Source organism: Rhipicephalus microplus, chromosome X (genome assembly GCF_043290135.1).
Source record: "Rhipicephalus microplus isolate Deutch F79 chromosome X, USDA_Rmic, whole genome shotgun sequence".
In the NCBI taxonomy this organism is placed as follows: Eukaryota; Metazoa; Arthropoda; class Arachnida; order Ixodida; family Ixodidae; genus Rhipicephalus; species Rhipicephalus microplus.
In genome coordinates, this window is record NC_134710.1 from 262454186 (window position 1) to 262467999 (window position 13814).

A 13814-nucleotide genomic window follows, 5' to 3' on the forward strand; every position below is an offset into this window, starting at 1 on the left:
CTAAAAGCCTGTCCACGAGAGTTGTCATTTTACCAGCTTCTTGCGTAGATGTGTCAGACGGCTCCAAGAGTGCACTGATCAGCTCAGGCTGAGAATTTCCACCCCTGGGTGGTCTTGCTCAGCTATAGAAGCTGAGGTTATTAATAATGATCAAGGACTGCCCTGGAGTCGGATGATCATTACATCCGAATGACTGACGAACAATCCCAAAGACGTTCTCTACTTTGTCCTGACTGAGATTCGCCGTAAGCAAGTACTTATATTGAAGCTTGGAAGTGGCATAATCCAAAAGAGACAGCGTACTTTTCAGTGTTACACGAAGTCCCAGGGCAGTCCCTGCACTCAGAAAACCACCACCATGCTTTACTGCATGCTCCTCCCATTCGCTTAAAAAAATAATGAACTCTTCCAAGAACTCTGCACTTTTTGAGTCTGATCGAAGACCTCTGAGTGGTGTTCGTGACGACATGATGAAAATCAACTTCTCCATAAGCCTTACAAAGTGCTCTGTAGGCTCGACTGTACGAAACTTTTCCTGCAGACCACTCTTGTAGAAAAAGAGTCCTTTCAGGACCTCCTCGCTGAACAGCTGGTATGCCAGGTTTACGCGCATTTTTTCAAAAGCATTTGGCTCGACATGTGCTTGTGTTATATGTGGCATCTCTTTCTCTGTCATTTTTCAAAGCCTCCTTGATAGGAGTGACATGGACGTGGCCTTGTGGGATCTGTAATCCTTTGCAAACAAACGCATTCCGCACGCACTTAACAAGGTATGGAAAGTCAGAAATCATGTGTAGGTGTTTTGCAGAATCAGAAGGATGGGGAGCCTTGCATATGATTTCCGCTGATGATGCTGCAACCAGTAAGAAAATTATTTAATCTAATGCAGGCAAGAAAAACATTGTTGTACAAAGATGTACAGAATGAGGCAACTTACCCTTTATTCCAAGCAGCTTCCAAATACTCCTGTTTTATGGCGCACCGTCGCTTGTCCAATAATCAACACGAAGACCTGATTTTTCGGCAAGTATCGTCGCTTCAAGAAGTAATTTTGAAAGTAGAGGGGCCTTCACGTTGCCTTTAGAAGAAAACACGCCAAGTATTTGGATCCATCCGCCTGCAAAGAAGACGAAGCAATTATTGCAGTGTTTTGGACAAAGCAAGGCTCTTTGTTTCACATATGCGAAATTAAAAAGTGGACAGAAACCAAATTCTTGTTCTTTGTAAGCCACACGTGGCATTAATGGAGTATAATTAACAGAAACCACCCACCTTGGAAAGGCTGAAACATTATGATGAGTCCGTGGTCGCTCAGAGAAGTCTTGTCTTCTGGTTCAGTGAAGTTACCAAGGTCTACAAAGCCACTCAATTCTCCACACGCTTTCACTGCAATATTCTCGGATAGTTTCAGTTCATCAAAAACAAGGCCCCCATGGAGACTGAACTCATCCATATCCTTTGTTTTTTTTGCTCCAGGGCTGAAAACACCTTGGGGTTGAAACCGAATGTGCTTTTAAATCCCTGCAAGTGCTTGTCCAAACAGTCTTGCTTGGTAGTGCCATGATTTCATGCTTCCTTATATGTTCATATAGCTGCGGGCTCTTCATCCGCATCAGGATGCATTCCAGAACCCACAGCTTGTCGTAAGACATGCCACGGCTCGACTTTCTTGACGCGGCATTAAAACAAGTTCGTACAGCCAACTGCTGTTTTGGCGGCAGTCCGCAAATTTTTTGCTCGAAAGCCGTAGCGGCCACAGACTGATTCACAAGCCGCAGTTTTTCTACCATTTCTTGGGCTTTTGCGAGCTTTCTCCTAGTTCGCAACAGCTGAACAGATTGCCTGGCAGCTCGTTGCCGGAATTTCGGTTTGGGACTCTGCTTCTGTCTGCGCATCTGATTTGATATAAGCTTCCTGGTGTACTTGCAACGCAAAAACTGTTTCCCTTCTGCTGTTGTAACAGAGCATGCGTGCGAGTAGTACGATTCACCAAATTTCGTGCACTGACCGGTCTTGATGGGCTAATACCACACTCAGGGCACAGAAACAGCGCGTCAACTTTCTTTAACGCCGCGAGCGCATCACTTTCAGTGGCCACGAAAAATTCATCAACCTTGACGTTGCGGCAGTATATTCGGCAAAACTATGTTACAGCCTGTTCCTGCGTCGTTTCCGAGCACCCTGCGAATGTGACGTGCTTGTGAACGAGCACATCTGTGCATTTTTTCCCACGAATGTGCCATCCGAAGCAAAGTTCCCCAGGCTCATTCGTCAGCACAATTTTGGTGCAAAAAGCTGACGGCGCTGAAATATTGCTGAACAGGTGAGCAGAAGTTTCTGACGCTGATTGTACATCTGTCACACATGTCCCGTTTATTAGGGAGGCGATCGCCGGGCTAATTCCAAGGGCCGAAGTATTGGCCCTCCGAACCGCACCACGAAAGCGTGGACAATTTAGAAGTGGTCCTTTTTGGCGCGCCAGCGGACGCCGGCTGTGGCCCAAAGAACAAGTCAGAGCCGTGAGTTGATAAACAAAACAAATATTATATTCTCCAAATTGGCAGATCGAAAACAATACACAAGAATGCACACTCCACCATAGTTACATACAATACGTCACCAAACAAACAACATACTACACAGTACAATCAACCACACTGGGAACAACGGACACAGACAATACGCACTACAATGCAGTCGCATGCATTGAACAACCAAGACACTTAAAGACTAAAGAGATAGAAAACCTATTCAGTCCAAAGTTCTTGGAACCAGAGTCTAGATGATACTCTTCCGAGAATCACTCACTCAAAGTCCAGCGTTGTTGTCGTTCCGCAGCCCTCGAAGTTTCTCTTCCAGGAAACCTCCCGTCTTCAATTCGCTACTCTTCAAACTTCAACTTCTTCGCCGGTACACGTCGGCTTCACACCCGCAGCTGTTGCCTCGCGTCTTCGCTCGATAGCGGTAAACACACGCTCTTGCCTGTAGCTCGAGCTTCACCCCTCAGGTGGAAATCCTCTTCATCTCCGGCCTCGTCCTTACGGACCAAAACCTTCGCCGACTACACGGCGGGATCCCTACGCACTCTGGCGCTAAATTCCGTCTTCTCCTGCTCTCTCGTCTCGGCCGCTCGATTAAATACCTTCCGCGCCACATTCCAGAAAGTTCTCGTCATTTCGTCGGCGCGATACGCAGCGAAGGCTGGGGAGAGGCGCGAGACTGTACGGGGGGCCGTTCCCGACAGATGACTCAACTCGGTATGACCACGCCTATTTCCTTCTGGAACTTTCCAGTGCTTGCCCGGCCGCCGCTGTGGGGTGAGGAGGTTCGTCGGCGAAGCCACGCTTCCGCGGGGAGAGCGCGCGCCCGAGGAGCCTTGGATGTTTGTTTTCTTTTTTTTTCTTTTGACCTCGCGGCGTTTCTCCCGCCCGTTATCGCAAGAATTTGGCGGCGCGCCCATTTTTAGCGCTCGTTCTGTGACACTGCCCCCCACTTTAAGAATATTATCTCATAATATTCAAAACCACACAAACGAGCGCGAACAGTCACCACACACTCTGAAAGACTGTAACACAAACCGTCGCCCCTGACACTTCACATTCGCAATAGATCGCTCAATACAATCGTACATTGTAGTTCAATTCCACAACACATGAAATATAGCCACAGGTACATGACTACAACACTTCATCACACATTCCGAACAATACAAACGTACAAAGTTCTCTCATTACAACAATTACTACACTCACATCATTACTATACATCACATCACCGAGACAAACATTTTGACTCACTCAACATACAGTTGCGACACAGGACAACAAGAACATTAACACAACATATGGCACTCAGCCCTGCCAAACACAATCCGATTCTACCTCAGCACCTATCCTGTGCATTTCGAGCGGCGCTTGCGCCCTTTCTTGCGGTGCTCGCTCGATCTCTTCTTGTGTTTCCACGTTCTTTTTCGGCGGGCCCTTTCCAACGACGATATCTGAGGCGGTGTCCCAGCCATCGTTGTCACTTCCGACCCTGCTAACGAGTCATGACGTTCGACGGGTCCTGTCTGTTTATTTACCAGCTTGTTCATGTCTCTACATTTGGCCCGGCTGGCCGACTCCGTCACCTTTACACTGTCGGTCGGTTGAGGTCGTGCCGACGTAAGTCCAGTAGCCCGACCCGTGAACTCGTTCAACACGATCATCTTATCATTCATAGTCCCTTGCACCGCGGCTTCGTCTTGGGCTCGAGTGGGATCCGTCACGGGTTGCTCCTCCACTGTATCTCGCGGTCGTTGGGTTGGCGAGGGCTCTATCTTAAGGTCTTCTCCCAAACATTCCGGATCATTCGGTCCTCGCGCCCCGTCAATGTTTCCGATGACAAGGTCGTAAAGGGGGATCGTCATACATAGAGCCGTAACCTTCCCGCTGAAGTATGGGGTTTCAACCTCAATTTCTGCTTCGGGAAGCATCCGCACTGTACGGTCAATTAAGCAAACCGGTTTCGTTTTGCCGGTTAACTCACTTTCCCCTACCAAGTTTCTCCGCACGATAACAGTGGAGCTGCCGGTATCTCTTAACACCGTAATCTTTTTGCCCGCAACTTTTCCGGGCAGCGTTGGCATTCCTTTCGTAACACCGGTTGGCTGTTTTGACATTACAGCACCCACAATAGGAATTTTTTCCCCATTCTTCAACTATACGAATCCATCGGTGACAGCATTATTATCAGATTTCGGTGCCGCTTGCACACAAGATACCTGGTGAGTTTGACTCACTCCGTTCCGACAAGCGTCTGCTTTGTGCCCAGTCTGACCACACTTGAAACATTTTACTGCCGTAGTGCTCGTAAACATCGTTCGACAGTTTTTCGCGCGATGACCCACTCGGTTGCACAGAAAACATCGCTGAATGCTCTCTGGTGCACGCTTCTTTTCGTCGGGAGCCAATTTCTTCGAATCCTCGGGACAATCCTTCTTGACCTTGGCCAAATTAGTTCCACCTTGCGCTTCCAAGAATTGATCAGCCAATTCAAGCATTCCTTCAAGTGACTCAGCCTTCCTCTCTTTCAAATACAGCGACAGGCTTGGGTGGCAACTAGTAAGAAATTGTTCTCTAATTAGGAGCTCTCTAAGCTCATCGTACTCCTGCGCTGTCCCTCAAAGTTCAAACCATCTGTCGAAATAATGGCAAAGTCGGGCGGCATACTGCGTAGCCGTCTCACCATCAGCTGGCTTTCCTGTCCGAAATCTGTCCCGGAAACCTTCTACAGTAAATCTAAATCGCTTCAGCAAAGCAGCTTTCACCTTTGCGTAGTTGGCTGCATCGGTCGGCGTCAGCCTACTGTACACACTGAGCGCTTCACCACTCAAGCAAGTACTCAAAGCAGTTGCCCATTGATGTTCCGGCCAATTCTGGCTCCTTGCAATCGTCTCAAATCTGTGAAGGTACGCGTCAAGGTCGTCCTTCCTTTCATCAAACGCCACGAGCAACTTGCTTGGGTTCAAGCGGAAGCCATGATCCTCCCGTTCGCTGCTTTCAACTCTAGGTTGGACGGGAGTTTCACTTCACTGTTGCAAACGGAGCCGCTCGAGTTCAATTTCGTGCTGCCGCTGCCGTTCCCTTTCAGCCATCTCCGCTTCTCTTTCTTCTTTCGCCCTTTCGGCTGCCAACTTCTCTCTCTCCAGCTCAGCTGCTTTTTCTTCCTTGGCCCTTTCAGCTGCCAACCTCTCTCGTTCCAACTCAGCCGCTTTTTCTTCCTTGGCTCTCTCTTTTTCTTCTTTTTCCTTCTGGGTGACCCACTTCCGTAGTTCGGCGCCAGAAAGCCCCATCTTCTCACCAAGAGCGACTAACTTTTCGAGATCCATTGTGTCTCGCAAATAAAATCTTGCCGCGTGTAAAAAGTATCTGCCTCAATCCGTCTATCGGAACCCTCCCCTGCACTCGTTAACGAGAACACTGAACAACACACAAAATCGTTCCGATAGCACTATCAACACTCGAGGCTCTTTCTCACTACTTTGGACACACTGTGCACCAAAAGGTCCTGTCGCGGACGCCAGATTAATTGTCACACATGTCCCGTTTATTAGGGAGGCGATCGCCGGGCTAATTCCAAGGGCCGAAGTATTGGCCCTCCGAACCGCACCACGAAAGCGTGGACAATTTAGAAGTGGTCCTTTTTGGCGCGCCAGCGGACGCCGGCTGTGGCCCAAAGAACAAGTCAGAGCCGTGAGTTGATAAACAAAACAAATATTATATTCTCCAAATTGGCAGATCGAAAACAATACACAAGAATGCACACTCCACCATAGTTACATACAATACGTCACCAAACAAACAACATACTACACAGTACAATCAACCACACTGGGAACAACGGACACAGACAATACGCACTACAATGCAGTCGCATGCATTGAACAACCAAGACACTTAAAGACTAAAGAGATAGAAAACCTATTCAGTCCAAAGTTCTTGGAACCAGAGTCTAGATGATACTCTTCCGAGAATCACTCACTCAAAGTCCAGCGTTGTTGTCGTTCCGCAGCCCTCGAAGTTTCTCTTCCACGAAACCTCGACGAAGTTTCTCTTCTAGGAAACCTCCCGTCTTCAATAGGCCACTCTCCAAGCTTCAAACTTCTTCGCCCGAACACGTCGGCTTCACAAACGCAGCTGTTGCCACGCGTCCTCGCTCGATAGCGGTAGACACACGCTCTTGACTGTAGCTCGAGCCTTCACCCCTCAGGTGGAAATCCTCTTCATCTCCTGCTTCGTCCCTACGGACAAAACCTTCGCCGACTACACGACGGGATCCCTACGCACTCTGGCGCTAAATTCCGTCTTCTCCTGCTCTCTCGTCTCGGCCGCTCGATTAAATACCTTCCGCGCCACATTCCAGAAAGTTCTCGTCATTTCGTCGGCGCGATACGCAGCGAAGGCTGGGGAGAGGCGCGAGACTGTACGGGGGGCCGTTCCCGACAGATGACTCAACTCGGTATGACCACGCCTATTTCCTTCTGGAACTTTCCAGTGCTTGCCCGGCCGCCGCTGTGGGGTGAGGAGGTTCGTCGGCGAAGCCACGCTTCCGCGGGGAGAGCGCGCGCCCGGGGAGCCTTGGATGTTTGTTTTCTTTTTTTTTCTTTTGACCTCGCGGCGTTTCTCCCGCCCGTTATCGCAAGAATTTGGCGGCGCGCCCATGTTTAGCGCTCGTTCTGTGACAACATCAACACTCTCGGTCAGTTCACTGTCGGGCATGCCTTAATCTAAAGCCATGCGCTTAGGTGGTGGGGCATAGTGGTTAGCGAGGTCTCTCTCTTTCCTTCTTTTTGGAACATGCTTTGTGAAGTACAAAGGTGCATCTGGGAATATGGTCGGCACAGCGTCATCGGTCAGCGCTGGCCGTTCGCGTTCAAGCTCCACAACCTCTCCATTGATGACATGTTTGAATGTTCTCTGTATGTAGCGTTCATCAAAATGACGTGAACACACCACACATGTATTGTCAAGTACCTTGTCGTCTCGTTTGATGTTTCTCGACCATTCCTGCAGACGAACAGGATCTGTGGGAGCTCGAAACAATGACACTTTTACCTCTGACGACTTGTATTCACCCTTGCAGAGTGGCACAAAGCACGTGCTACCCTTACGGGCCGGCATGGTCACACATCCGACTAGAAAGGTGAACGCCGAAAATATGTGATGTTTGCAGCTCCTTCACAAGTCAACACAGCATCAGGGCGAAGTAGTTTGAAACCGCGCAAGCACAGCACACGCACAAATATACCGCATACACCTCGCTACCGCGCCTGACAGGCCTGGCCGCGCACAAACTTGCCAGCGTGCCAGCGGGCTGCAGAGCCATCTGGTGGACAGATCCGAACACATTTCACTGCGCCCGCGGAGGGCGCCGCCCGCTCACGACACTCCTAGTTCCATCCTCTCTAGCAAGATTGCAACCCCTCCTTTTCACTGTGATTACCAGCTCTCTTGAATCACCTTGAAGAGGGAGGGGGTCGCAATGTTGCCACTGGTTCCATATCAGCAACGAATGGTTGTTTTTGCTTGCTGTGAGATGACACGAAAAAAGACTATGGTTGCTCTCGCTCCCACTTGAATGCGCTGCCAGCAGCCACCACAGCGCGCAGGCCACGCGCTCTCGTGTTCCCTTTCATAATATTTGACACTGTACATGAAACTCTGAACGCGTGTTGTGTACTTTTTGAACAAGAAAAACATTTCCATGTTTGTTCGTACATTGCTCAACGTATTCACTTAACACCATGAAATTCACAAGGCGATTGGGCGACCATTAGTGACCAAACCGTGCCTGTAACCAGCCCGTGGTCGTCGCAGAACCGGCGACGTTCAGTCTAGACATAGTATAGACGCATGGTGACCGTCTGCATCCTCCTCTCTGTATCCTGCTTCTGCGGCTTTATTGAAATGGTGTTACAATGAAAAGGAGCGCCAGTTCCATGAAAGAAAAAAAAACTTTTAATGAAGTGTTACTCGTGATCGTAAAACGCGGCACTCTTCTAACTTCGTTTGTTGATCGGGCTGTCATATTTTTCTTTCGCCATGCCCTCCATACTATATAGCCTGCAAACTTCACAGTAAGTTTCCAGCACATCCGTATCTCTTGCAGAGGCATCACAATTGTAAGTTCTCTTATATAGCGGCGCAAATCTAAAAAAAACACCTAAAAACATATACACGAAAGCATTGACTTTCCTTTCGATTATCTTGGCCCGACGTTCCCAAGTGAGCGAGGAGGTATATGAAAGCGAAATCAATTTTTTTTCTCGCCACATGCACTCTTCGCCAACAGCACTGCAGCCTTTTAGACCACATGAAGAAGCGCCGGAGTGTGGAGAAAAGAGCGGGCATGCTCACATCTGGAAACACGCTCTCTATGTGCGATTGCGACGGCCAGAAAGAAACCCGCCACGCACCCTGAATCTCGGAGGCCATGAGCTACGGCGCGACCGAGGACAGGCCTCGTTCATAAGCTGATTCGCATCAGAAACGATAATTCACTCATCAGTTACTTCAAGATTAACAAACCAGAAGAGACCACTCTGCCTCTATAGGAGACGCTTGATAAGCGAGAAAACGCACTAGAAAAAATTATGGGTGCCGACGCCACTTCCCACACCAAACGCCATGACATCATAAATTTTCACAGTGTCTACTCGGTCATACATAGATTCTAATCGGTAAAAAGGAAGGACATATTCCTGCGAGGGGTCGCACACATAAGATACCAAACATCAGAAAATGGGTTGTGCAAATGTGACCAAAATACGAAATATACCGTTTCAAATGCGTTTACAAGCTGTTGGCGGAAAATTTAAAACTGAAAAAAAATTACCTTGATTTTCTCCTCTATTAGTAAGCGTGTGACGGTAACATCAACAACATTAGTGTTCTCAGAGTGCAATATAAATATCTAAGTTCATTATATGTTTCGCTTTTGATGGATTCTCCAAGGTGCCACGTCCTCCTTATGCGGCACGTTGTATAGTGCAATATAAGACGTGGAATCGGCAATGAGTAAGGTAAAAACACAGTATACTATAGTGATGGGCGACTTTAATGCAAAGGTAGGGAAGAAGCAGGCTGGAGACCAGGCAGTCGGAGATTATGGCATCGGTACTAGAAACGCCAGAGGAGAGCTACTAGTAGAATTCGCAGAACACAATAATTTACGGATTTTGAATACCTTCTACCGAAAACGAGAAAACCGCAAGTGGACATGGAGGAGCCCTAATGGCGAAAATAAGAACGAAATAGACTTTATAATGAGTGCACACCCTGGAATCGTGCAGGATGTGGAAGTGATTGGCAAGGTACGATGCAGTGACCATAGAATGGTACGGTCTCGAATTCGCCTAGACTTGAAGAAGGAACGACAGAAACTGATACGCAAGAAGCCAATCAATCAGCTAGCACTGAAAGGCAAAGTACAGGAATTCAGAGTGTCGCTGCAGAACAGGTACTCGGCTCTTAGTGAGGAAACCAACCTTAGCGTAGATACAATGAATGATAATCTGACGAGTATCATTACGGAGTGTGCAGTGGAAGTTGGAGGCAGGGTAGTTAGACAGGACACTGGCAAGCTTTCCCAGGAAACGAAGAACCTAATTAAGAAGCGTCAAACCATGAAAGTGTCAAGTACAACAGACGAAATAGAACTAGCAGAGCTTTCGAAGTTGATTATTAGACGTAAAGTATGCGATGTGAGAAGGTATAACATGGAGAGAATTGAACACGCTCTGAAAAACGGAGGAAGCTTCAAAGCAGTGAAGAGGAAACTTGGAATAGGCAAAAGTAGGATGTATGCACTAAGGGACAAAGAAGGCAAAATAACTACCAATATGGATAGGATAGTTAAAATAGCGGAGGAGTTTTACAGAGATCTGTACAGTAGCCGAGACAACCACGACCTTAATAATATAAGAACTAGCAGTAACCCAGACGACACCCCACCAGTAATGATAGAAGAAGTCAGAAAAGCTTTGGAGAGCATGCAAAGAGGCAAAGCTGCTGGTGAGGATCAGGTAACATCAGATCTGCTGAAAGATGGAGGACAGATTGTGTTAGAAAAACTAGCCACCCTGTTTACGAGGTGTCTCCTGACGGGAAGGGTACCAGAGTTTGGAAGAACGCTAACATCATCTTAATACATAAGAAAGGAGATGACAAGGACTTGAAGAATTACAGGCCGATCAGCTTGCTCTCTGTAGTGTACAAGCTATTTACAAAGGTAATTGCTAACAGAGTAAAGAAAACATTAGAATTCAATCAACCAAAGGAACAAGCAGGATTTCGAACAGGCTACTCAACAATCGACCACATTCATACTATCAATCAGGTAATAGAGAAATGCTCAGAGTATAACCAACCCCTATACATAGCCTTCATAGATTACGAGAAGGCGTTTGATTCAGTAGAAATATCAGCCGTCATGCAAACACTGCGGAATCAGGGCGTAGATGAAGTATATATAAACATTCTGGAAGAAATCTACAGGGGATCAACTGCTACCATAGTGCTTCATAAAGAAAGCGACAGAATACCAATCAAGAAGGGTGTAAGGCAGGGGGACACAATTTCCCCAATGCTATTTACCGCGTGCTTACAGGAGGTTTTCAGAAGCCTAGAATGGGAACAGTTAGGGATAAGAGTCAATGGAGAATACCTTAGTAACCTGCGCTTCGCCGATGACATTGCATTGCTGAGTAACTCGGGGGACGAATTGCAACTCATGATTACGGAGTTAGACAAGGAGAGCAGAAAGGTGGGTCTTAAAATTAATCTGCAGAAAACTAAAGTAATGTACAACAACCTCGGCAAGGAGCAGCGCTTCGAGATAGGTAATAGTGCACTTGAAGTTGTAAAAGACTATGTCTACTTAGGGCAGGTAATAACCGCAGAGCCGAACCACGAGATTGAAGTAACTAGAAGAATAAGAATGGGGTGGAGCACATTCGGCAAGCACTCTCAAATTATGACAGGTAGATTGCCACTATCCCTCAAGAGGAAGGTATATAACAGCTGTATCTTGCCGGTACTAAGCTACGGAGCAGAAACCTGGAGACTTACAAAGAGGGTTCAGCTTAAATTGAGGACGATGCAGCGAGCAATGGAAAGAAAAATGGTAGGTGTAACCTTAAGAGACAAGAAGAGAGCAGAGTGGATTAGGGAACAAACGGGGGTTAAGGATATCATAGCTGAAATCAAGAAGAAGAAATGGACATGGGCAGGGCATGTAGCGCGTAGACAGGATAACCGCTGGTCATTGAGGGTAACTGACTGGATTCCCAGAGAAGGGAAGCGGGTTAGGGGGAGACAGAAGGTTAGGTGGGCAGATGAGATTAAGAAGTTTGCGGGTATAAATTGGCAGCAGCAAGCACAGGACCGGGTTAACTGGCGGAACATGGGAGAGGCCTTTGTCCTGCAGTGGATGTAGTCAGGCTGATGATGATGATGATGACCTTGAAACACGAGAAAGGAACTGGCCTTCTTCAAAAACGACTCCGGTTAAACGCATTCGCATGGTCTGTAAATGTTCGGAAGTAGAAAATTATACACTTTAGATTTCGCCGTGATGGCTGTCTCCGGTTTCAAGTATCTGATTCAACTATAGTTTGAACGAGCTAGAATGACCTCACTTTCATCGTTAAAAAAAAACGTCTTAAAACCAAGTCGTTGATGTCATGTCGATCAGTTTTATTTTTTTTCTTCTGAAACATCACTATCAAGCAGTATCAAGTCTGAGCTTTATCGTGAAAATCGCTGTTTCAGTTTCAGTATTTATTAGTTACAAAGCATCGATTACGTAACACTTGTAAACAGATAAGGGTCCCAGAGTATAAAAACTGAAAACGGGACCCTCATGAAAACTGGATCCTCTCGGTAAACAAACATGGTAAACAAACCAAAAGCAAACACGAAAATAATTCAGTAATGATAGACTTGTGGCTAGGCCTCTCTCAGTAAAAGTTCTTCTTCCAATACAACGTAGCTATCTCCATAATCATTTGATATTTTCTTCAAATTTTCTCGTGGAACGACAAAAAAGCTAGTTTTTTTTTTGCAATGTCGTTTGAGCAGCCAACAGCATTGCAAATCGGCGACATGCTACAGGGGATGCCACCGGGAAGGTGGTAAAGCTTCACTGGCTGGGAAAATGTTTGCCTTGGTTCTACGCTCCCAAATGGCGAAATTCACAGTTGTCATCGGAGGCGTAGGAAGATAGTCGAGCGTGCACTGCTGTTGCACCGGGTCCATCGTGTCTCGTCATCGGTAGCAGGCCGTCGCCGCTGCCTATTTTTTTTTTTTTTTTTGCAGAGAGGAAGACGCGTTCGTAGAAGTTACAAGCGATCATAAGAGATCATTATAAGCTATGTTTTACGCGTATGCCTGAATAAGGCATTTGGAATGCGATGACTACACGCAGCTCCTGTCGATCTGGCGTCTGGCCGTCCACAGCGGCCACAACTGCATGCACCGAGCTAGTCTCATACTTTGGGCAACCATATCACGAGACTCCCGTCGAGGAGGATGGCCACGAATATGGAAGTCGTTGACTTCGGAAAAGTTGGCAGTAGCTGTCCCGAGCACGTGCAAGTGTTTGTGTGCTTTCGGGCAAAAAAATGCCGTAATTCGATGTGAACGCCACCAGCGGCGCCATCCCACGCTGCGGCCGCCTCGCCCGCCCGATCCCAGCTGTGACTAGTACAGCGACTTTATGTGTCAAAAGAGCGCAGACACATCCCAGGTCATGCGGGATTCACCGCACCCGTCCAGACATCGATTCCTGGGTAGACGTTTTGACTGACAGCTTCGTGCACAGTGACGTCCGACATGATAAATTCCAGGGCCATTTGACTGACAGGTCCACGGGCAATGTCGTCCACCATGGTGAGTTCCAAGGTCAGGCGTAACAATATTTACAGCATCTCAGATGGTAGGTGCTTAGACCTGTCATGACTTGGGAGACAAAAATTTGCGTCTTTTTTTTACTGGGAACCACTCATCAGTGGTACCTTGGCATTTTTAGCTGGAAATGAAAAAAATCTCCAGATTTCGCCTCGCTGCTATTGCATGCTATTAGCTAAGCATCTACACAGGACCTGTAACTGCACTGCACAAAGCCAAAGGACATGGTGGTGAAATTGAACAGCCTTTATTGGAGTGCTTGTATAAAATACTGGAACATATCTTGAGATTTGGAATGTGTTGCTTGAAAAAAAAACTGAAAAAATCATGCATAGTGATAAACATTGAAACCACTATGACTTATAC

The 13814-nt window shown here is 47.2% G+C and overlaps 1 pseudogene; it reads right to left on the minus strand.

Moving 5' to 3' along the window:
- Window positions 1-867: 867 nt before the first annotated feature.
- LOC142775235 (uncharacterized) lies at window positions 868-13429 on the minus strand (annotated as a pseudogene).
- Window positions 13430-13814: the final 385 nt, after the last annotated feature.